General features: G+C 40.9%; 45 non-coding genes across 45 annotated transcripts; all 45 read right to left on the bottom strand.

The window, feature by feature from the left end:
- Positions 1 to 597: 597 nt before the first annotated feature.
- On the bottom strand, positions 598 to 679 carry trnas-uga (transfer RNA serine (anticodon UGA)). The gene has a single exon. It is a non-coding gene; the product is annotated as a tRNA-Ser (tRNA).
- Positions 680 to 797: 118 nt separating this feature from the next.
- Positions 798 to 869, bottom strand: trnag-ucc (transfer RNA glycine (anticodon UCC)). Its single transcript has one exon. It is a non-coding gene; the product is annotated as a tRNA-Gly (tRNA).
- Positions 870 to 1,325: 456 nt separating this feature from the next.
- On the bottom strand, positions 1,326 to 1,407 carry trnas-aga (transfer RNA serine (anticodon AGA)). The gene has a single exon. It is a non-coding gene; the product is annotated as a tRNA-Ser (tRNA).
- A 116-nt stretch (positions 1,408 to 1,523) lies between these two features.
- trnag-ucc (transfer RNA glycine (anticodon UCC)) lies at positions 1,524 to 1,595 on the bottom strand. The gene has a single exon. It is a non-coding gene; the product is annotated as a tRNA-Gly (tRNA).
- A 93-nt stretch (positions 1,596 to 1,688) lies between these two features.
- On the bottom strand, positions 1,689 to 1,770 carry trnas-aga (transfer RNA serine (anticodon AGA)). Its single transcript has one exon. It is a non-coding gene; the product is annotated as a tRNA-Ser (tRNA).
- Positions 1,771 to 2,050: 280 nt separating this feature from the next.
- On the bottom strand, positions 2,051 to 2,132 carry trnas-aga (transfer RNA serine (anticodon AGA)). The gene has a single exon. It is a non-coding gene; the product is annotated as a tRNA-Ser (tRNA).
- A 284-nt stretch (positions 2,133 to 2,416) lies between these two features.
- On the bottom strand, positions 2,417 to 2,498 carry trnas-uga (transfer RNA serine (anticodon UGA)). Its single transcript has one exon. It is a non-coding gene; the product is annotated as a tRNA-Ser (tRNA).
- A 109-nt stretch (positions 2,499 to 2,607) lies between these two features.
- trnag-ucc (transfer RNA glycine (anticodon UCC)) lies at positions 2,608 to 2,679 on the bottom strand. The gene has a single exon. It is a non-coding gene; the product is annotated as a tRNA-Gly (tRNA).
- Positions 2,680 to 2,772: 93 nt separating this feature from the next.
- Positions 2,773 to 2,854, bottom strand: trnas-aga (transfer RNA serine (anticodon AGA)). The gene has a single exon. It is a non-coding gene; the product is annotated as a tRNA-Ser (tRNA).
- Positions 2,855 to 3,135: 281 nt separating this feature from the next.
- trnas-aga (transfer RNA serine (anticodon AGA)) lies at positions 3,136 to 3,217 on the bottom strand. The gene has a single exon. It is a non-coding gene; the product is annotated as a tRNA-Ser (tRNA).
- A 280-nt stretch (positions 3,218 to 3,497) lies between these two features.
- Positions 3,498 to 3,579, bottom strand: trnas-aga (transfer RNA serine (anticodon AGA)). The gene has a single exon. It is a non-coding gene; the product is annotated as a tRNA-Ser (tRNA).
- A 117-nt stretch (positions 3,580 to 3,696) lies between these two features.
- On the bottom strand, positions 3,697 to 3,768 carry trnag-ucc (transfer RNA glycine (anticodon UCC)). Its single transcript has one exon. It is a non-coding gene; the product is annotated as a tRNA-Gly (tRNA).
- A 456-nt stretch (positions 3,769 to 4,224) lies between these two features.
- On the bottom strand, positions 4,225 to 4,306 carry trnas-aga (transfer RNA serine (anticodon AGA)). Its single transcript has one exon. It is a non-coding gene; the product is annotated as a tRNA-Ser (tRNA).
- Positions 4,307 to 4,421: 115 nt separating this feature from the next.
- On the bottom strand, positions 4,422 to 4,493 carry trnag-ucc (transfer RNA glycine (anticodon UCC)). Its single transcript has one exon. It is a non-coding gene; the product is annotated as a tRNA-Gly (tRNA).
- A 455-nt stretch (positions 4,494 to 4,948) lies between these two features.
- On the bottom strand, positions 4,949 to 5,030 carry trnas-uga (transfer RNA serine (anticodon UGA)). Its single transcript has one exon. It is a non-coding gene; the product is annotated as a tRNA-Ser (tRNA).
- A 115-nt stretch (positions 5,031 to 5,145) lies between these two features.
- On the bottom strand, positions 5,146 to 5,217 carry trnag-ucc (transfer RNA glycine (anticodon UCC)). Its single transcript has one exon. It is a non-coding gene; the product is annotated as a tRNA-Gly (tRNA).
- A 456-nt stretch (positions 5,218 to 5,673) lies between these two features.
- Positions 5,674 to 5,755, bottom strand: trnas-uga (transfer RNA serine (anticodon UGA)). The gene has a single exon. It is a non-coding gene; the product is annotated as a tRNA-Ser (tRNA).
- A 647-nt stretch (positions 5,756 to 6,402) lies between these two features.
- On the bottom strand, positions 6,403 to 6,484 carry trnas-aga (transfer RNA serine (anticodon AGA)). Its single transcript has one exon. It is a non-coding gene; the product is annotated as a tRNA-Ser (tRNA).
- Positions 6,485 to 6,600: 116 nt separating this feature from the next.
- trnag-ucc (transfer RNA glycine (anticodon UCC)) lies at positions 6,601 to 6,672 on the bottom strand. The gene has a single exon. It is a non-coding gene; the product is annotated as a tRNA-Gly (tRNA).
- Positions 6,673 to 6,765: 93 nt separating this feature from the next.
- Positions 6,766 to 6,847, bottom strand: trnas-aga (transfer RNA serine (anticodon AGA)). The gene has a single exon. It is a non-coding gene; the product is annotated as a tRNA-Ser (tRNA).
- A 280-nt stretch (positions 6,848 to 7,127) lies between these two features.
- trnas-aga (transfer RNA serine (anticodon AGA)) lies at positions 7,128 to 7,209 on the bottom strand. The gene has a single exon. It is a non-coding gene; the product is annotated as a tRNA-Ser (tRNA).
- Positions 7,210 to 7,852: 643 nt separating this feature from the next.
- Positions 7,853 to 7,934, bottom strand: trnas-aga (transfer RNA serine (anticodon AGA)). Its single transcript has one exon. It is a non-coding gene; the product is annotated as a tRNA-Ser (tRNA).
- Positions 7,935 to 8,049: 115 nt separating this feature from the next.
- Positions 8,050 to 8,121, bottom strand: trnag-ucc (transfer RNA glycine (anticodon UCC)). Its single transcript has one exon. It is a non-coding gene; the product is annotated as a tRNA-Gly (tRNA).
- A 455-nt stretch (positions 8,122 to 8,576) lies between these two features.
- On the bottom strand, positions 8,577 to 8,658 carry trnas-uga (transfer RNA serine (anticodon UGA)). The gene has a single exon. It is a non-coding gene; the product is annotated as a tRNA-Ser (tRNA).
- Positions 8,659 to 8,773: 115 nt separating this feature from the next.
- Positions 8,774 to 8,845, bottom strand: trnag-ucc (transfer RNA glycine (anticodon UCC)). The gene has a single exon. It is a non-coding gene; the product is annotated as a tRNA-Gly (tRNA).
- Positions 8,846 to 9,301: 456 nt separating this feature from the next.
- On the bottom strand, positions 9,302 to 9,383 carry trnas-uga (transfer RNA serine (anticodon UGA)). Its single transcript has one exon. It is a non-coding gene; the product is annotated as a tRNA-Ser (tRNA).
- Positions 9,384 to 10,030: 647 nt separating this feature from the next.
- On the bottom strand, positions 10,031 to 10,112 carry trnas-aga (transfer RNA serine (anticodon AGA)). The gene has a single exon. It is a non-coding gene; the product is annotated as a tRNA-Ser (tRNA).
- A 116-nt stretch (positions 10,113 to 10,228) lies between these two features.
- Positions 10,229 to 10,300, bottom strand: trnag-ucc (transfer RNA glycine (anticodon UCC)). Its single transcript has one exon. It is a non-coding gene; the product is annotated as a tRNA-Gly (tRNA).
- A 93-nt stretch (positions 10,301 to 10,393) lies between these two features.
- Positions 10,394 to 10,475, bottom strand: trnas-aga (transfer RNA serine (anticodon AGA)). Its single transcript has one exon. It is a non-coding gene; the product is annotated as a tRNA-Ser (tRNA).
- Positions 10,476 to 10,755: 280 nt separating this feature from the next.
- trnas-aga (transfer RNA serine (anticodon AGA)) lies at positions 10,756 to 10,837 on the bottom strand. Its single transcript has one exon. It is a non-coding gene; the product is annotated as a tRNA-Ser (tRNA).
- Positions 10,838 to 11,480: 643 nt separating this feature from the next.
- trnas-aga (transfer RNA serine (anticodon AGA)) lies at positions 11,481 to 11,562 on the bottom strand. Its single transcript has one exon. It is a non-coding gene; the product is annotated as a tRNA-Ser (tRNA).
- A 115-nt stretch (positions 11,563 to 11,677) lies between these two features.
- Positions 11,678 to 11,749, bottom strand: trnag-ucc (transfer RNA glycine (anticodon UCC)). The gene has a single exon. It is a non-coding gene; the product is annotated as a tRNA-Gly (tRNA).
- A 455-nt stretch (positions 11,750 to 12,204) lies between these two features.
- trnas-uga (transfer RNA serine (anticodon UGA)) lies at positions 12,205 to 12,286 on the bottom strand. Its single transcript has one exon. It is a non-coding gene; the product is annotated as a tRNA-Ser (tRNA).
- A 115-nt stretch (positions 12,287 to 12,401) lies between these two features.
- Positions 12,402 to 12,473, bottom strand: trnag-ucc (transfer RNA glycine (anticodon UCC)). Its single transcript has one exon. It is a non-coding gene; the product is annotated as a tRNA-Gly (tRNA).
- A 456-nt stretch (positions 12,474 to 12,929) lies between these two features.
- On the bottom strand, positions 12,930 to 13,011 carry trnas-uga (transfer RNA serine (anticodon UGA)). Its single transcript has one exon. It is a non-coding gene; the product is annotated as a tRNA-Ser (tRNA).
- Positions 13,012 to 13,658: 647 nt separating this feature from the next.
- trnas-aga (transfer RNA serine (anticodon AGA)) lies at positions 13,659 to 13,740 on the bottom strand. The gene has a single exon. It is a non-coding gene; the product is annotated as a tRNA-Ser (tRNA).
- Positions 13,741 to 14,020: 280 nt separating this feature from the next.
- trnas-uga (transfer RNA serine (anticodon UGA)) lies at positions 14,021 to 14,102 on the bottom strand. Its single transcript has one exon. It is a non-coding gene; the product is annotated as a tRNA-Ser (tRNA).
- A 115-nt stretch (positions 14,103 to 14,217) lies between these two features.
- trnag-ucc (transfer RNA glycine (anticodon UCC)) lies at positions 14,218 to 14,289 on the bottom strand. The gene has a single exon. It is a non-coding gene; the product is annotated as a tRNA-Gly (tRNA).
- Positions 14,290 to 14,745: 456 nt separating this feature from the next.
- On the bottom strand, positions 14,746 to 14,827 carry trnas-uga (transfer RNA serine (anticodon UGA)). Its single transcript has one exon. It is a non-coding gene; the product is annotated as a tRNA-Ser (tRNA).
- Positions 14,828 to 15,474: 647 nt separating this feature from the next.
- trnas-aga (transfer RNA serine (anticodon AGA)) lies at positions 15,475 to 15,556 on the bottom strand. The gene has a single exon. It is a non-coding gene; the product is annotated as a tRNA-Ser (tRNA).
- A 116-nt stretch (positions 15,557 to 15,672) lies between these two features.
- trnag-ucc (transfer RNA glycine (anticodon UCC)) lies at positions 15,673 to 15,744 on the bottom strand. The gene has a single exon. It is a non-coding gene; the product is annotated as a tRNA-Gly (tRNA).
- An 818-nt stretch (positions 15,745 to 16,562) lies between these two features.
- Positions 16,563 to 16,644, bottom strand: trnas-aga (transfer RNA serine (anticodon AGA)). The gene has a single exon. It is a non-coding gene; the product is annotated as a tRNA-Ser (tRNA).
- A 281-nt stretch (positions 16,645 to 16,925) lies between these two features.
- On the bottom strand, positions 16,926 to 17,007 carry trnas-uga (transfer RNA serine (anticodon UGA)). Its single transcript has one exon. It is a non-coding gene; the product is annotated as a tRNA-Ser (tRNA).
- A 647-nt stretch (positions 17,008 to 17,654) lies between these two features.
- Positions 17,655 to 17,736, bottom strand: trnas-aga (transfer RNA serine (anticodon AGA)). Its single transcript has one exon. It is a non-coding gene; the product is annotated as a tRNA-Ser (tRNA).
- Positions 17,737 to 17,854: 118 nt separating this feature from the next.
- trnag-ucc (transfer RNA glycine (anticodon UCC)) lies at positions 17,855 to 17,926 on the bottom strand. The gene has a single exon. It is a non-coding gene; the product is annotated as a tRNA-Gly (tRNA).
- Between the last annotated feature and the right edge of the window lie 553 nt (positions 17,927 to 18,479).

The following is an 18,479-nucleotide window of genomic DNA, read 5'->3' as shown; positions in this document are numbered from 1 at the left end:
TAGGTTTGAGCACATGGAGGATAGGATGAAATGTTTTTTTCCAATTCTTGTTTAATAGAAAAACACTTCTGCAATGGCCGGGAATCGAAACCGGGTCAACTGCTTGGAAGGCAGCTATGCTCACCACTATACCACCATTGCATGCATTTGTCTGCAGTAAAAGTACTTTTCTCTTATTTGATGCAAATGATTGCATTTAATGTAACAGAGCAGGAAGTAATACTAGACGAGCTTCGTTGTTGGCAGGATTTGAACCTACGCGGGAAAACCCCAATGGATTTCTACTCCATCGCCTTAACCACTCGGCCACAACAACACATGAAGAGATGTAATTCAACAGAGCTAATAATGGCCTGATATTGTAAGTTTGAGCACATTGAGGATAGTATGAAATGTTTTTTTCAATTCTTGTTTCATTAGAAAAACACTTCTGCAACGCCCTGGAAACGAACCCGGGTCAACTGCTTGGAAGGCAGCTATGCTCACCACTGTACCACCATTGCATGCATTCATCTCCAGTAAAAGTACCTTTTCTCTTATTTGATGCAAAATATTGCATTTACTGTAAAAGAGCAGGAAGTAATACTAGAAGAGCTTCGTTGTTGGCAGGATTTGAACCTACGCGGGGAAACCCCAATGGATTTCAAGTCCATCGCCTTAACCACTCGGCCACAACAACACATGAAGAGATGTAATTCAACAGGGCTAATAATGGCCTGAAATGTCGTAGGTTTGAGCATATTGAGCATAGGATGAAACGTTTTTTTTCCAATTCTTGTTTAATATAAAAACACTTCTGCAATGGCCGGGAATCGAACCCGGGTCAACTGCTTGGAAGGCAGCTATGCTCACCACTATACCACCAATGCATGAATTTATCTGCAGTAAAAGTACTTTTCTCTTTTTTGATGCAAATGATTGCATTTAATGTAAAAGAGAAGGAAGTAATACTAGACGAGCTTCGTTGTTGGCAGGATTTGAACCTACGCGGGGAAACCCCAATGGATTTCTAGTCCATCGCCTTAACCACTCCGCCACAACAACACATGAAGAGATGTAATTCAACAGGGCTAATATTGGCCTGATATCGTAGGTTTGAGCACATTGAGTATAGGATGTAATGTTTTTTTTCCAATTCTTGTTTAATAGAAAAACACTTCTGCAACACCCTGGAAACAAACCCGGGTCAACTGCTTGGAAGGCAGCTATGCTCACCACTATACCACCATTGCATGCATTTATCTCAGTAAAAATACTTTTCTCTTATTTGATGCAAAAATATTGCATTTACTGTAAAAGAGCAGGAAGTAATACTAGACGAGCTTCGTTGTTGGCAGGATTTGAACCTACGCGGGGAAACCCCAATGGATTTCTAGTCCATCGCCTTAACCACTCGGCCACAACAACACATGAAAACAGTAATAAAACAGGACTAATAATGGCCTGATATCTTAGGTTTGAGCACATGGAGGATAGGATGAAATGTTTTTTTTTCCAATTCTTTTTTAATAGAAAAACACTTCTGCAATGGCCGGGAATCGAACCCGGGTCAACTGCTTGGAAGGCAGCTATGCTCACCACTATACCACCATTGCATGCATTTGTCTGCAGTAAAAGTACCTTTCTCTTATTTGATGCAAATGATTGCATTTAATGTAAAAGAGCAGGAAGTAATACTAGACGAGCTTCGTTGTTGGCAGGATTTGAACCTACGCGGGGAAACCCCAATGGATTTCTAGTCCATCGCCTTAACCACTCGGCCACAACAACACATGAAGAGATGTAATTCAACAGGGCTTATAATGGCCTGATATCGTAGGTTTGAGCACATTGAGGATAGTATGAAATGTTTTTTTCAATTCTTGTTTCATTAGAAAAACACTTCTGCAAGGCCCTGGAAACGAACTCGGGTCAACTGCTTGGAAGGCAGCTATGCTCATCACTGTACCACCATTGCATGCATTAATCTCCAGTAAAAGTACTTTTCTCTTATTTGATGCAAATGATTGCATTTACTGTAAAAGAGCAGGAAGTAATACTAGACGAGCTTCGTTGTTGGCAGGATTTGAACCTACGCGGGGAAACCCCAATGGATTTCTAGTCCATCGCCTTAACCACTCGGCCACAACAACACATGAAGAGATGTAATTCAACAGGGCTAATAATGGCCTGAAATGTCGTAGGTTTGAGCACATTGAGCATAGGATGAAAGTTTTTTTTTCCAATTCTTGTTTAATATAAAAACACTTCTGCAACACCCTGGAAACAAACCCGGGTCAACTGCTTGGAAGGCAGCTATGCTCACCACTGTACCACCATTGCATGCATTCATCTCCAGTAAAAGTACTTTTTCTCTTATTTGATGCAAAATATTGCATTTACTGTAAAAGAGCAGGAAGTAATACTAGAAGAGCTTCGTTGTTGGCAGGATTTGAACCTACGCGGGGAAACCCCAATGGATTTCAAGTCCATCGCCTTAACCACTCGGCCACAACAACACATGAAGAGATGTAATTCAACAGGGCTAATAATGGCCTGAAATGTCGTAGGTTTGAGCACATGATGAAAGGTTTTTTTTCCAATTCTTGTTTAATATAAAAACACTTCTGCAATGGCCGGGAATCGAACCCGGGTCAACTGCTTGGAAGGCAGCTATGCTCACCACTATACCACCAATGCATGAATTTATCTGCAGTAAAAGTAGTTTTCTCTTTTTTGATGCAAATGATTGCATTTAATGTAAAAGAGAAGGAAGTAATACTAGACGAGCTTCGTTGTTGGCAGGATTTGAACCTACGCGGGGAAACCCCAATGGATTTCTAGTCCATCGCCTTAACCACTCGGCCACAACAACACATGAAAACAGTAATAAAATAGGACTAATAATGGCCTGATATCTTAGGTTTGAGCACATGGAGGATAGGATGAAATGTTTTTTTTTCCAATTCTTTTTTAATAGAAAAACACTTCTGCAATGGCCGGGAATCGAACCCGGGTCAACTGCTTGGAAGGCAGCTATGCTCACCACTATACCATTATTGCATGCATTTGTCTGCAGTAAAAGTACTTTTCTCTTATTTGATGCAAATGATTGCATTTAATGTAAAAGAGCAGGAAGTAATACTAGACGAGCTTCGTTGTTGGCAGGATTTGAACCTACGCGGGGAAACCCCAATGGATTTCTAGTCCATCGCCTTAACCACTCGGCCACAACAACACATGAAGAGATGTAATTCAACAGGGCTTATAATGGCCTGATATCGCAGGTTTGAGCACATTGAGGATAGTATGAAATGTTTTTTTCAATTCTTGTTTCATTAGAAAAACACTTCTGCAACGCCCTGGAAACGAACCCGGGTCAACTGCTTGGAAGGCAGCTATGCTCACCACTGTACCACCATTGCATGCATTAATCTCCAGTAAAAGTACCTTTCTCTTATTTGATGCAAAATATTGCATTTACTGTAAAAGAGCAGGAAGTAATACTAGACGAGCTTCGTTGTTGGCAGGATTTGAACCTACGTGGGGAAACCCCAATGGATTTCTAGTCCATCGCCTTAACCACTCGGCCACAACAACACATGTAGTGATGTACTTCAACAGGGCTAATAATGGCCTGATATTGTAGGTTTGAGCAGATAGAGGATAGGATGAAATGTTTTTTTTTCCAATTCTTGTTTAATAGAAAAACACTTCTGCAATGGCCGGGAATCGAACCCGGGTCAACTGCTTGGAAGGCAGCTATGCGCACCACTATACCACCATTGCATGAATTTATCTGCAGTAAAAATACTTTTCTCTTATTTGATGCAAAATATTGCATTTACTGTAAAAGAGCAGGAAGTAATACTAGACGAGCTTCGTTGTTGGCAGGATTTGAACCTATGCGGGGGAACCCCAATGGAATTCTAGTCCATCACATTAAACACTCCGCCACAACAACACATGAAGAGATGTAATTCAACAGGGCTTATAATGGCCTGATATCGTAGGTTTGAGCACATTGAGTATAGGATGTAATGTTTTTTTTCCAATTCTTGTTTAATAGAAAAACACTTCTGCAACACCCTGGAAACAAACCCGGGTCAACTGCTTGGAAGGCAGCTATGCTCACCACTATACCACCATTGCATGCATTTATCTCAGTAAAAATACTTTTCTCTTATTTGATGCAAAAATATTGCATTTACTGTAAAAGAGCAGGAAGTAATACTAGACTAGCTTCGTTGTTGGCAGGATTTGAACCTACGCGGGGAAACCCCAATGGATTTCTAGTCCATCGCCTTAACCACTCGGCCACAACAACACATGAAAACAGTAATAAAACAGGACTAATAATGGCCTGATATCTTAGGTTTGAGCACATGGAGGATAGGATTAAATGTTTTTTTTCCAATTCTTTTTTAATAGAAAAACACTTCTGCAATGGCCGGGAATCGAACCCGGGTCAACTGCTTGGAAGGCAGCTATGCTCACCACTATACCACCATTGCATGCATTTGTCTGCAGTAAAAGTACTTTTCTCTTATTTGATGCAAATGATTGCATTTATTGTAAAAGAGCAGGAAGTAATACTAGACGAGCTTTGTTGTTGGCAGGATTTGAACCTATGTGGGGAAACCCCAATGGATTTCTAGTCCATCGCCTTAACCACTCGGCCACAACAACACATGAAGAGATGTAATTCAACAGGGCTTATAATGGCCTGATATCGTAGGTTTGAGCACATTGAGGATAGTATGAAATGTTTTTTTCAATTCTTGTTTCATTAGAAAAACACTTCTGCAACGCCCTGGAAACGAACCCGGGTCAACTGCTTGGAAGGCAGCTATGCTCACCACTGTACCACCATTGCATGCATTCATCTCCAGTAAAAGTACTTTTCTCTTATTTGATGCAAAATATTGCATTTACTGTAAAAGAGCAGGAAGTAATACTAGAAGAGCTTCGTTGTTGGCAGGATTTGAACCTACGCGGGGAAACCCCAATGGATTTCAAGTCCATCGCCTTAACCACTCGGCCACAACAACACATGAAGAGATGTAATTCAACAGGGCTAATAATGGCCTGATATCGTAGGTTTGAGCACATGGAGGATAGGATGAAATGTTTTTTTCCAATTCTTGTTTAATAGAAAAACACTTCTGCAATGGCCGGGAATCGAACCCGGGTCAACTGCTTGGAAGGCAGCTATGCTCACCACTATACCACCATTGCATGCATCTGTCTGCAGTAAAAGTACTTTTCTCTTATTTGATGCAAATGATTGCATTTAATGTAAAAGAGCAGGAAGTAATACTAGACGAGCTTCGTTGTTGGCAGGATTTGAACCTACGCGGGAAAACCCCAATGGATTTCTACTCCATCGCCTTAACCACTCGGCCACAACAACACATGAAGAGATGTAATTCAACAGAGCTAATAATGGCCTGATATTGTAAGTTTGAGCACATTGAGGATAGTATGAAATGTTTTTTTCAATTCTTGTTTCATTAGAAAAACACTTCTGCAACGCCCTGGAAACGAACCCGGGTCAACTGCTTGGAAGGCAGCTATGCTCACCACTGTACCACCATTGCATGCATTCATCTCCAGTAAAAGTACTTTTTCTCTTATTTGATGCAAAATATTGCATTTACTGTAAAAGAGCAGGAAGTAATACTAGAAGAGCTTCGTTGTTGGCAGGATTTGAACCTACGCGGGGAAACCCCAATGGATTTCAAGTCCATCGCCTTAACCACTCGGCCACAACAACACATGTAGAGATGTAATTCAACAGGGCTAATAATGGCCTGAAATGTCGTAGGTTTGAGCACATTGAGCATGGGATGAAACGTTTTTTTTCCAATTCTTGTTTAATATAAAAACACTTCTGCAATGGCCGGGAATCAAACCCGGGTCAACTGCTTGGAAGGCAGCTATGCTCACCACTATACCACCAATGCATGAATTTATCTGCAGTAAAAGTACTTTTCTCTTTTTTGATGCAAATGATTGCATTTAATGTAAAAGAGAAGGAAGTAATACTAGACGAGCTTCGTTGTTGGCAGGATTTGAACCTACGCGGGGAAACCCCAATGGATTTCTAGTCCATCGCCTTAACCACTCCGCCACAACAACACATGAAGAGATGTAATTCAACAGGGCTAATATTGGCCTGATATCGTAGGTTTGAGCACATTGAGTATAGGATGTAATGTTTTTTTTTCCAATTCTTGTTTAATAGAAAAACACTTCTGCAACACCCTGGAAACAAACCCGGGTCAACTGCTTGGAAGGCAGCTATGCTCACCACTATACCACCATTGCATGCATTTATCTCAGTAAAAATACTTTTCTCTTATTTGATGCAAAAATATTGCATTTACTGTAAAAGAGCAGGAAGTAATACTAGACGAGCTTCGTTGTTGGCAGGATTTGAACCTACGCGGGGAAACCCCAATGGATTTCTAGTCCATCGCCTTAACCACTCAGCCACAACAACACATGAAAACAGTAATAAAACAGGACTAATAATGGCCTGATATCTTAGGTTTGAGCACATGGAGGATAGGATGAAATGTTTTTTTTTCCAATTCTTTTTTAATAGAAAAACACTTCTGCAATGGCCGGGAATCGAACCCGGGTCAACTGCTTGGAAGGCAGCTATGCTCACCACTATACCACCATTGCATGCATCTGTCTGCAGTAAAAATACTTTTCTCTTATTTGATGCAAATGATTGCATTTAATGTAAAAGAGCAGGAAGTAATACTAGACGAGCTTCGTTGTTGGCAGGATTTGAACCTACGCGGGGAAACCCCAATGGATTTCTAGTCCATCGCCTTAACCACTCGGCCACAACAACACATGAAGAGATGTAATTCAACAGGGCTAATAATGGCCTGATATTGTAAGTTTGAGCACATTGAGGATAGTATGAAATGTTTTTTTCAATTCTTGTTTCATTAGAAAAACACTTCTGCAACGCCCTGGAAACGAACCCGGGTCAACTGCTTGGAAGGCAGCTATGCTCACCACTGTACCACCATTGCATGCATTCATCTCCAGTAAAAGTACTTTTCTCTTATTTGATGCAAAATATTGCATTTACTGTAAAAGAGCAGGAAGTAATACTAGACGAGCTTCGTTGTTGGCAGGATTTGAACCTACGCGGGGAAACCCCAATGGATTTCTAGTCCATCGCCTTAACCACTCGGCCACAACAACACATGAAGAGATGTAATTCAACAGGGCTAATAATGGCCTGATATTGTAAGTTTGAGCACATTGAGGATAGTATGAAATGTTTTTTTCAATTCTTGTTTCATTAGAAAAACACTTCTGCAACGCCCTGGAAACGAACCCGGGTCAACTGCTTGGAAGGCAGCTATGCTCACCACTGTACCACCATTGCATGCATTCATCTCCAGTAAAAGTACTTTTCTCTTATTTGATGCAAAATATTGCATTTACTGTAAAAGAGCAGGAAGTAATACTAGAAGAGCTTCGTTGTTGGCAGGATTTGAACCTATGCGGGGGAACCCCAATGGAATTCTAGTCCATCACATTAAACACTCCGCCACAACAACACATGAAGAGATGTAATTCAACAGGGCTTATAATGGCCTGATATCGTAGGTTTGAGCACATTGAGTATAGGATGTAATGTTTTTTTTCCAATTCTTGTTTAATAGAAAAACACTTCTGCAACACCCTGGAAACAAACCCGGGTCAACTGCTTGGAAGGCAGCTATGCTCACCACTATACCACCATTGCATGCATTTATCTCAGTAAAAATACTTTTCTCTTATTTGATGCAAAAATATTGCATTTACTGTAAAAGAGCAGGAAGTAATACTAGACTAGCTTCGTTGTTGGCAGGATTTGAACCTACGCGGGGAAACCCCAATGGATTTCTAGTCCATCGCCTTAACCACTCGGCCACAACAACACATGAAAACAGTAATAAAACAGGACTAATAATGGCCTGATATCTTAGGTTTGAGCACATGGAGGATAGGATTAAATGTTTTTTTTCCAATTCTTTTTTAATAGAAAAACACTTCTGCAATGGCCGGGAATCGAACCCGGGTCAACTGCTTGGAAGGCAGCTATGCTCACCACTATACCACCATTGCATGCATTTGTCTGCAGTAAAAGTACTTTTCTCTTATTTGATGCAAATGATTGCATTTATTGTAAAAGAGCAGGAAGTAATACTAGACGAGCTTTGTTGTTGGCAGGATTTGAACCTATGTGGGGAAACCCCAATGGATTTCTAGTCCATCGCCTTAACCACTCGGCCACAACAACACATGAAGAGATGTAATTCAACAGGGCTTATAATGGCCTGATATCGTAGGTTTGAGCACATTGAGGATAGTATGAAATGTTTTTTTCAATTCTTGTTTCATTAGAAAAACACTTCTGCAACGCCCTGGAAACGAACCCGGGTCAACTGCTTGGAAGGCAGCTATGCTCACCACTGTACCACCATTGCATGCATTCATCTCCAGTAAAAGTACTTTTCTCTTATTTGATGCAAAATATTGCATTTACTGTAAAAGAGCAGGAAGTAATACTAGAAGAGCTTCGTTGTTGGCAGGATTTGAACCTACGCGGGGAAACCCCAATGGATTTCAAGTCCATCGCCTTAACCACTCGGCCACAACAACACATGAAGAGATGTAATTCAACAGGGCTAATAATGGCCTGATATCGTAGGTTTGAGCACATGGAGGATAGGATGAAATGTTTTTTTCCAATTCTTGTTTAATAGAAAAACACTTCTGCAATGGCCGGGAATCGAACCCGGGTCAACTGCTTGGAAGGCAGCTATGCTCACCACTATACCACCATTGCATGCATCTGTCTGCAGTAAAAGTACTTTTCTCTTATTTGATGCAAATGATTGCATTTAATGTAAAAGAGCAGGAAGTAATACTAGACGAGCTTCGTTGTTGGCAGGATTTGAACCTACGCGGGAAAACCCCAATGGATTTCTACTCCATCGCCTTAACCACTCGGCCACAACAACACATGAAGAGATGTAATTCAACAGAGCTAATAATGGCCTGATATTGTAAGTTTGAGCACATTGAGGATAGTATGAAATGTTTTTTTCAATTCTTGTTTCATTAGAAAAACACTTCTGCAACGCCCTGGAAACGAACCCGGGTCAACTGCTTGGAAGGCAGCTATGCTCACCACTGTACCACCATTGCATGCATTCATCTCCAGTAAAAGTACTTTTTCTCTTATTTGATGCAAAATATTGCATTTACTGTAAAAGAGCAGGAAGTAATACTAGAAGAGCTTCGTTGTTGGCAGGATTTGAACCTACGCGGGGAAACCCCAATGGATTTCAAGTCCATCGCCTTAACCACTCGGCCACAACAACACATGTAGAGATGTAATTCAACAGGGCTAATAATGGCCTGAAATGTCGTAGGTTTGAGCACATTGAGCATGGGATGAAACGTTTTTTTTCCAATTCTTGTTTAATATAAAAACACTTCTGCAATGGCCGGGAATCAAACCCGGGTCAACTGCTTGGAAGGCAGCTATGCTCACCACTATACCACCAATGCATGAATTTATCTGCAGTAAAAGTACTTTTCTCTTTTTTGATGCTAATGATTGCATTTAATGTAAAAGAGAAGGAAGTAATACTAGACGAGCTTCGTTGTTGGCAGGATTTGAACCTACGCGGGGAAACCCCAATGGATTTCTAGTCCATCGCCTTAACCACTCCGCCACAACAACACATGAAGAGATGTAATTCAACAGGGCTAATATTGGCCTGATATCGTAGGTTTGAGCACATTGAGTATAGGATGTAATGTTTTTTTTTCCAATTCTTGTTTAATAGAAAAACACTTCTGCAACACCCTGGAAACAAACCCGGGTCAACTGCTTGGAAGGCAGCTATGCTCACCACTATACCACCATTGCATGCATTTATCTCAGTAAAAATACTTTTCTCTTATTTGATGCAAAAATATTGCATTTACTGTAAAAGAGCAGGAAGTAATACTAGACGAGCTTCGTTGTTGGCAGGATTTGAACCTACGCGGGGAAACCCCAATGGATTTCTAGTCCATCGCCTTAACCACTCAGCCACAACAACACATGAAAACAGTAATAAAACAGGACTAATAATGGCCTGATATCTTAGGTTTGAGCACATGGAGGATAGGATGAAATGTTTTTTTTTCCAATTCTTTTTTAATAGAAAAACACTTCTGCAATGGCCGGGAATCGAACCCGGGTCAACTGCTTGGAAGGCAGCTATGCTCACCACTATACCACCATTGCATGCATCTGTCTGCAGTAAAAATACTTTTCTCTTATTTGATGCAAATGATTGCATTTAATGTAAAAGAGCAGGAAGTAATACTAGACGAGCTTCGTTGTTGGCAGGATTTGAACCTACGCGGGGAAACCCCAATGGATTTCTAGTCCATCGCCTTAACCACTCGGCCACAACAACACATGAAGAGATGTAATTCAACAGGGCTAATAATGGCCTGATATTGTAAGTTTGAGCACATTGAGGATAGTATGAAATGTTTTTTTCAATTCTTGTTTCATTAGAAAAACACTTCTGCAACGCCCTGGAAACGAACCCGGGTCAACTGCTTGGAAGGCAGCTATGCTCACCACTGTACCACCATTGCATGCATTCATCTCCAGTAAAAGTACTTTTCTCTTATTTGATGCAAAATATTGCATTTACTGTAAAAGAGCAGGAAGTAATACTAGACGAGCTTCGTTGTTGGCAGGATTTGAACCTACGCGGGGAAACCCCAATGGATTTCTAGTCCATCGCCTTAACCACTCGGCCACAACAACACATGAAGAGATGTAATTCAACAGGGCTAATAATGGCCTGATATTGTAAGTTTGAGCACATTGAGGATAGTATGAAATGTTTTTTTCAATTCTTGTTTCATTAGAAAAACACTTCTGCAACGCCCTGGAAACGAACCCGGGTCAACTGCTTGGAAGGCAGCTATGCTCACCACTGTACCACCATTGCATGCATTCATCTCCAGTAAAAGTACTTTTCTCTTATTTGATGCAAAATATTGCATTTACTGTAAAAGAGCAGGAAGTAATACTAGAAGAGCTTCGTTGTTGGCAGGATTTGAACCTATGCGGGGGAACCCCAATGGAATTCTAGTCCATCACATTAAACACTCCGCCACAACAACACATGAAGAGATGTAATTCAACAGGGCTTATAATGGCCTGATATCGTAGGTTTGAGCACATTGAGTATAGGATGTAATGTTTTTTTTCCAATTCTTGTTTAATAGAAAAACACTTCTGCAACACCCTGGAAACAAACCCGGGTCAACTGCTTGGAAGGCAGCTATGCTCACCACTATACCACCATTGCATGCATTTATCTCAGTAAAAATACTTTTCTCTTATTTGATGCAAAAATATTGCATTTACTGTAAAAGAGCAGGAAGTAATACTAGACTAGCTTCGTTGTTGGCAGGATTTGAACCTACGCGGGGAAACCCCAATGGATTTCTAGTCCATCGCCTTAACCACTCGGCCACAACAACACATGAAAACAGTAATAAAACAGGACTAATAATGGCCTGATATCTTAGGTTTGAGCACATGGAGGATAGGATTAAATGTTTTTTTTCCAATTCTTTTTTAATAGAAAAACACTTCTGCAATGGCCGGGAATCGAACCCGGGTCAACTGCTTGGAAGGCAGCTATGCTCACCACTATACCACCATTGCATGCATTTGTCTGCAGTAAAAGTACTTTTCTCTTATTTGATGCAAATGATTGCATTTATTGTAAAAGAGCAGGAAGTAATACTAGACGAGCTTTGTTGTTGGCAGGATTTGAACCTATGTGGGGAAACCCCAATGGATTTCTAGTCCATCGCCTTAACCACTCGGCCACAACAACACATGAAGAGATGTAATTCAACAGGGCTTATAATGGCCTGATATCGTAGGTTTGAGCACATTGAGGATAGTATGAAATGTTTTTTTCAATTCTTGTTTCATTAGAAAAACACTTCTGCAACGCCCTGGAAACGAACCCGGGTCAACTGCTTGGAAGGCAGCTATGCTCACCACTGTACCACCATTGCATGCATTCATCTCCAGTAAAAGTACTTTTCTCTTATTTGATGCAAAATATTGCATTTACTGTAAAAGAGCAGGAAGTAATACTAGAAGAGCTTCGTTGTTGGCAGGATTTGAACCTACGCGGGGAAACCCCAATGGATTTCAAGTCCATCGCCTTAACCACTCGGCCACAACAACACATGAAGAGATGTAATTCAACAGGGCTAATAATGGCCTGATATCGTAGGTTTGAGCACATGGAGGATAGGATGAAATGTTTTTTTCCAATTCTTGTTTAATAGAAAAACACTTCTGCAATGGCCGGGAATCGAACCCGGGTCAACTGCTTGGAAGGCAGCTATGCTCACCACTATACCACCATTGCATGCATCTGTCTGCAGTAAAAGTACTTTTCTCTTATTTGATGCAAATGATTGCATTTAATGTAAAAGAGCAGGAAGTAATACTAGACGAGCTTCGTTGTTGGCAGGATTTGAACCTACGCGGGAAAACCCCAATGGATTTCTACTCCATCGCCTTAACCACTCGGCCACAACAACACATGAAGAGATGTAATTCAACAGAGCTAATAATGGCCTGATATTGTAAGTTTGAGCACATTGAGGATAGTATGAAATGTTTTTTTCAATTCTTGTTTCATTAGAAAAACACTTCTGCAACGCCCTGGAAACGAACCCGGGTCAACTGCTTGGAAGGCAGCTATGCTCACCACTGTACCACCATTGCATGCATTCATCTCCAGTAAAAGTACTTTTTCTCTTATTTGATGCAAAATATTGCATTTACTGTAAAAGAGCAGGAAGTAATACTAGAAGAGCTTCGTTGTTGGCAGGATTTGAACCTACGCGGGGAAACCCCAATGGATTTCAAGTCCATCGCCTTAACCACTCGGCCACAACAACACATGTAGAGATGTAATTCAACAGGGCTAATAATGGCCTGAAATGTCGTAGGTTTGAGCACATTGAGCATGGGATGAAACGTTTTTTTTCCAATTCTTGTTTAATATAAAAACACTTCTGCAATGGCCGGGAATCAAACCCGGGTCAACTGCTTGGAAGGCAGCTATGCTCACCACTATACCACCAATGCATGAATTTATCTGCAGTAAAAGTACTTTTCTCTTTTTTGATGCAAATGATTGCATTTAATGTAAAAGAGAAGGAAGTAATACTAGACGAGCTTCGTTGTTGGCAGGATTTGAACCTACGCGGGGAAACCCCAATGGATTTCTAGTCCATCGCCTTAACCACTCCGCCACAACAACACATGAAGAGATGTAATTCAACAGGGCTAATATTGGCCTGATATCGTAGGTTTGAGCACATTGAGTGTAGGATGTAATGTTTTTTTTTCCAATTCTTGTTTAATAGAAAAACACTTCTGCAACGCCCTGGAAACGAACCCGGGTCAACTGCTTGGAAGGCAGCTATGCTCACCACTGTACCACCATTGCATGCATTCATCTCCAGTAAAAGTACTTTTCTCTTATTTGATGCAAAATATTGCATTTACTGTAAAAGAGCAGGAAGTAATACTAGACGAGCTTCGTTGTTGGCAGGATTTGAACCTACGCGGGGAAACCCCAATGGATTTCTAGTCCATCGCCTTAACCACTCGGCCACAACAACACATGAAGAGATGTAATTCAACAGGGCTAATAATGGCCTGATATTGTAAGTTTGAGCACATTGAGGATAGTATGAAATGTTTTTTTCAATTCTTGTTTCATTAGAAAAACACTTCTGCAACGCCCTGGAAACGAACCCGGGTCAACTGCTTGGAAGGCAGCTATGCTCACCACTGTACCACCATTGCATGCATTCATCTCCAGTAAAAGTACTTTTCTCTTATTTGATGCAAAATATTGCATTTACTGTAAAAGAGCAGGAAGTAATACTAGAAGAGCTTCGTTGTTGGCAGGATTTGAACCTACGCGGGGAAACCCCAATGGATTTCAAGTCCATCGCCTTAACCACTCGGCCACAACAACACATGAAGAGATGTAATTCAACAGGGCTAATAATGGCCTGATATCGTAGGTTTGAGCACATGGAGGATAGGATGAAATGTTTTTTTCCAATTCTTGTTTAATAGAAAAACACTTCTGCAATGGCCGGGAATCGAACCCGGGTCAACTGCTTGGAAGGCAGCTATGCTCACCACTATACCACCATTGCATGCATCTGTCTGCAGTAAAAATACTTTTCTCTTATTTGATGCAAATGATTGCATTTAATGTAAAAGAGCAGGAAGTAATACTAGACGAGCTTCGTTGTTGGCAGGATTTGAACCTACGCGGGAAAACCCCAATGGATTTCTACTCCATCGCCTTAACCACTCGGCCACAACAACACATGAAGAGATGTAATTCAACAGAGCTAATAATGGCCTGATATTGTAAGTTTGAGCACATTGAGGATAGTATGAAATGTTTTTTTCAATTCTTGTTTCATTAGAAAAACACTTCTGCAACGCCCTGGAAACGAACCCGGGTCAACTGCTTGGAAGGCAGCTATGCTCACCACTGTACCACCATTGCATGCATTCATCTCCAGTAAAAGTACTTTTTCTCTTATTTGATGCAAAATATTGCATTTACTGTAAAAGAGCAGGAAGTAATACTAGAAGAGCTTCGTTGTTGGCAGGATTTGAACCTACGCGGGGAAACCCCAATGGATTTCAAGTCCATCGCCTTAACCACTCGGCCACAACAACACATGAAGAGATGTAATTCAACAGGGCTAATAATGGCCTGAAATGTCGTAGGTTTGAGCACATTGAGCATAGGATGAAACGTTTTTTTTCCAATTCTTGTTTAATATAAAAACACTTCTGCAATGGCCGGGAATCGAACCCCGGTCAACTGCTTGGAAGGCAGCTATGCTCACCACTATACCACCAATGCATGAATTTATCTGCAGTAAAAGTACTTTTCTCTTTTTTGATGCAAATGATTGCATTTAATGTAAAAGAGAAGGAAGTAATACTAGACGAGCTTCGTTGTTGGCAGGATTTGAACCTACGCGGGGAAACCCCAATGGATTTCTAGTCCATCGCCTTAACCACTCCGCCACAACAACACATGAAGAGATGTAATTCAACAGGGCTAATATTGGCCTGATATCGTAGGTTTGAGCACATTGAGTATAGGATGTAATGTTTTTTTTTCCAATTCTTGTTTAATAGAAAAACACTTCTGCAACACCCTGGAAACAAACCCGGGTCAACTGCTTGGAAGGCAGCTATGCTCACCACTATACCACAATTGCATGCATTTATCTCAGTAAAAATACTTTTCTCTTATTTGATGCAAAAATATTGCATTTACTGTAAAAGAGCAGGAAGTAATACTAGACGAGCTTCGTTGTTGGCAGGATTTGAACCTACGCGGGGAAACCCCAATGGATTTCTAGTCCATCGCCTTAACCACTCAGCCACAACAACACATGAAAACAGTAATAAAACAGGACTAATAATGGCCTGATATCTTAGGTTTGAGCACATGGAGGATAGGATGAAATGTTTTTTTTTCCAATTCTTTTTTAATAGAAAAACACTTCCGCAATGGCCGGGAATCGAACCCGGGTCAACTGCTTGGAAGGCAGCTATGCTCACCACTATACCACCATTGCATGCATTTGTCTGCAGTAAAAGTACTTTTCTCTTATTTGATGCAAATGATTGCATTTAATGTAAAAGAGCAGGAAGTAATACTAGACGAGCTTCGTTGTTGGCAGGATTTGAACCTACGCGGGGAAACCCCAATGGATTTCTAGTCCATCGCCTTAACCACTCGGCCACAACAATACATGAAGAGATGTAATTCAACAGGGCTTATAATGGCCTGATATCGTAGGTTTGAGCACATTGAGGATAGTATGAAATGTTTTTTTCAATTCTTGTTTCATTAGAAAAACACTTCTGCAACGCCCTGGAAACGAACCCGGGTCAACTGCTTGGAAGGCAGCTATGCTCACCACTGTAACACCATTGCATGCATTAATCTCCAGTAAAAGTACTTTTCTCTTATTTGATGCAAAATATTGCATTTACTGTAAAAGAGCAGGAAGTAATACTAGACGAGCTTCGTTGTTGGCAGGATTTGAACCTATGCGGGGAAACCCCAATGGATTTCTAGTCCATCGCCTTAACCACTCGGCCACAACAACACATGAAAACAGTAATAAAACAGGACTAATAATGGCCTGATATCTTAGGTTTGAGCACTTGGAGGATAGGATGAAATGTTTTTTTTTCCAATTCTTTTTTAATAGAAAAACACTTCTGCAATGGCCGGGAATCGAACCCGGGTCAACTGCTTGGAAGCCAGCTATGCTCACCACTATACCACCATTGCATGCATTTGTCTGCAGTAAAAGTACTTTTCTCTTATTTGATGCAAATGATTGCATTTAATGTAAAAGAGCAGGAAGTAATAATAGACGAGCTTCGTTGTTGGCAGGATTTGAACCTACGCGGGGAAACCCCAATGGATTTCTAGTCCATCGCCTTAACCACTCGGCCACAACAACACATGAAGAGATGTAATTCAACAGAGCTAATAATGGCCTGATATTGTAAGTTTGAGCACATTGAGGATAGTATGAAATGTTTTTTTCAATTCTTGTTTCATTAGAAAAACACTTCTGCAACGCCCTGGAAACGAACCCGGGTCAACTGCTTGGAAGGCAGCTATGCTCACCACTGTACCACCATTGCATGCATTCATCTCCAGTAAAAGTACTTTTTCTCTTATTTGATGCAAAATATTGCATTTACTGTAAAAGAGCAGGAAGTAATACTAGAAGAGCTTCGTTGTTGGCAGGATTTGAACCTACGCGGGGAAACCCCAATGGATTTCAAGTCCATCGCCTTAACCACTCGGCCACAACAACACATGAAGAGATGTAATTCAACAGGGCTAATAATGGCCTGAAATGTCGTAGGTTTGAGCACATTGAGCATAGGATGAAACGTTTTTTTTCCAATTCTTGTTTAATATAAAAACACTTCTGCAATGGCCGGGAATCGAACCCTGGTCAACTGCTTGGAAGGCAGCTATGCTCACCACTATACCACCAATGCATGAATTTATCTGCAGTAAAAGTACTTTTCTCTTTTTTGATGCAAATGATTGCATTTAATGTAAAAGAGAAGGAAGTAATACTAGACGAGCTTCGTTGTTGGCAGGATTTGAACCTACGCGGGGAAACCCCAATGGATTTCTAGTCCATCGCCTTAACCACTCCGCCACAACAACACATGAAGAGATGTAATTCAACAGGGCTAATATTGGCCTGATATCGTAGGTTTGAGCACATTGAGTATAGGATGTAATGTTTTTTTTTCCAATTCTTGTTTAATAGAAAAACACTTCTGCAACACCCTGGAAACAAACCCGGGTCAACTGCTTGGAAGGCAGCTATGCTCACCACTATACCACCATTGCATGCATTTATCTCAGTAAAAATACTTTTCTCTTATTTGATGCAAAAATATTGCATTTACTGTAAAAGAGCAGGAAGTAATACTAGACGAGCTTCGTTGTTGGCAGGATTTGAACCTACGCGGGGAAACCCCAATGGATTTCTAGTCCATCGCCTTAACCACTCGGCCACAACAACACATGAAGAGATGTAATTCAACAGGGCTAATAATGGCCTGAAATGTCGTAGGTTTGAGCACATTGAGCATAGGATGAAACGTTTTTTTTCCAATTCTTGTTTAATATAAAAACACTTCTGCAATGGCCGGGAATCGAACCCGGGTCAACTGCTTGGAAGGCAGCTATGCTCACCACTATACCACCAATGCATGAATTTATCTGCAGTAAAAGTACTTTTCTCTTTTTTGATGCAAATGATTGCATTTAATGTAAAAGAGAAGGAAGTAATACTAGACGAGCTTCGTTGTTGGCAGGATTTGAACCTACGCGGGGAAACCCCAATGGATTTCTAGTCCATCGCCTTAACCACTCCGCCACAACAACACATGAAGAGATGTAATTCAACAGGGCTTATAATGGCCTGATATCGTAGGTTTGAGCACATTGAGGATAGTATGAAATGTTTTTTTCAATTCTTGTTTCATTAGAAAAACACTTCTGCAACGCCCTGGAAACGAACCCGGGTCAACTGCTTGGAAGGCAGCTATGCTCACCACTGTAACACCATTGCATGCATTAATCTCCAGTAAAAGTACTTTTCTCTTATTTGATGCAAAATATTGCATTTACTGTAAAAGAGCAGGAAGTAATACTAGACGAGCTTCGTTGTTGGCAGGATTTGAACCTATGCGGGGAAACCCCAATGGATTTCTAGTCCATCGCCTTAACCACTCGGCCACAACAACACATGAAAACAGTAAT

The sequence above is a fragment of the Callionymus lyra genome, chromosome 17, assembly GCF_982586985.1.
Source record: "Callionymus lyra chromosome 17, fCalLyr1.hap1.1, whole genome shotgun sequence".
Classification (NCBI taxonomy): domain Eukaryota; kingdom Metazoa; phylum Chordata; class Actinopteri; order Syngnathiformes; family Callionymidae; genus Callionymus; species Callionymus lyra.
Note: the sequence above shows the minus strand (reverse complement) of the source record. Positions and strands in the feature narration are given on the sequence as shown.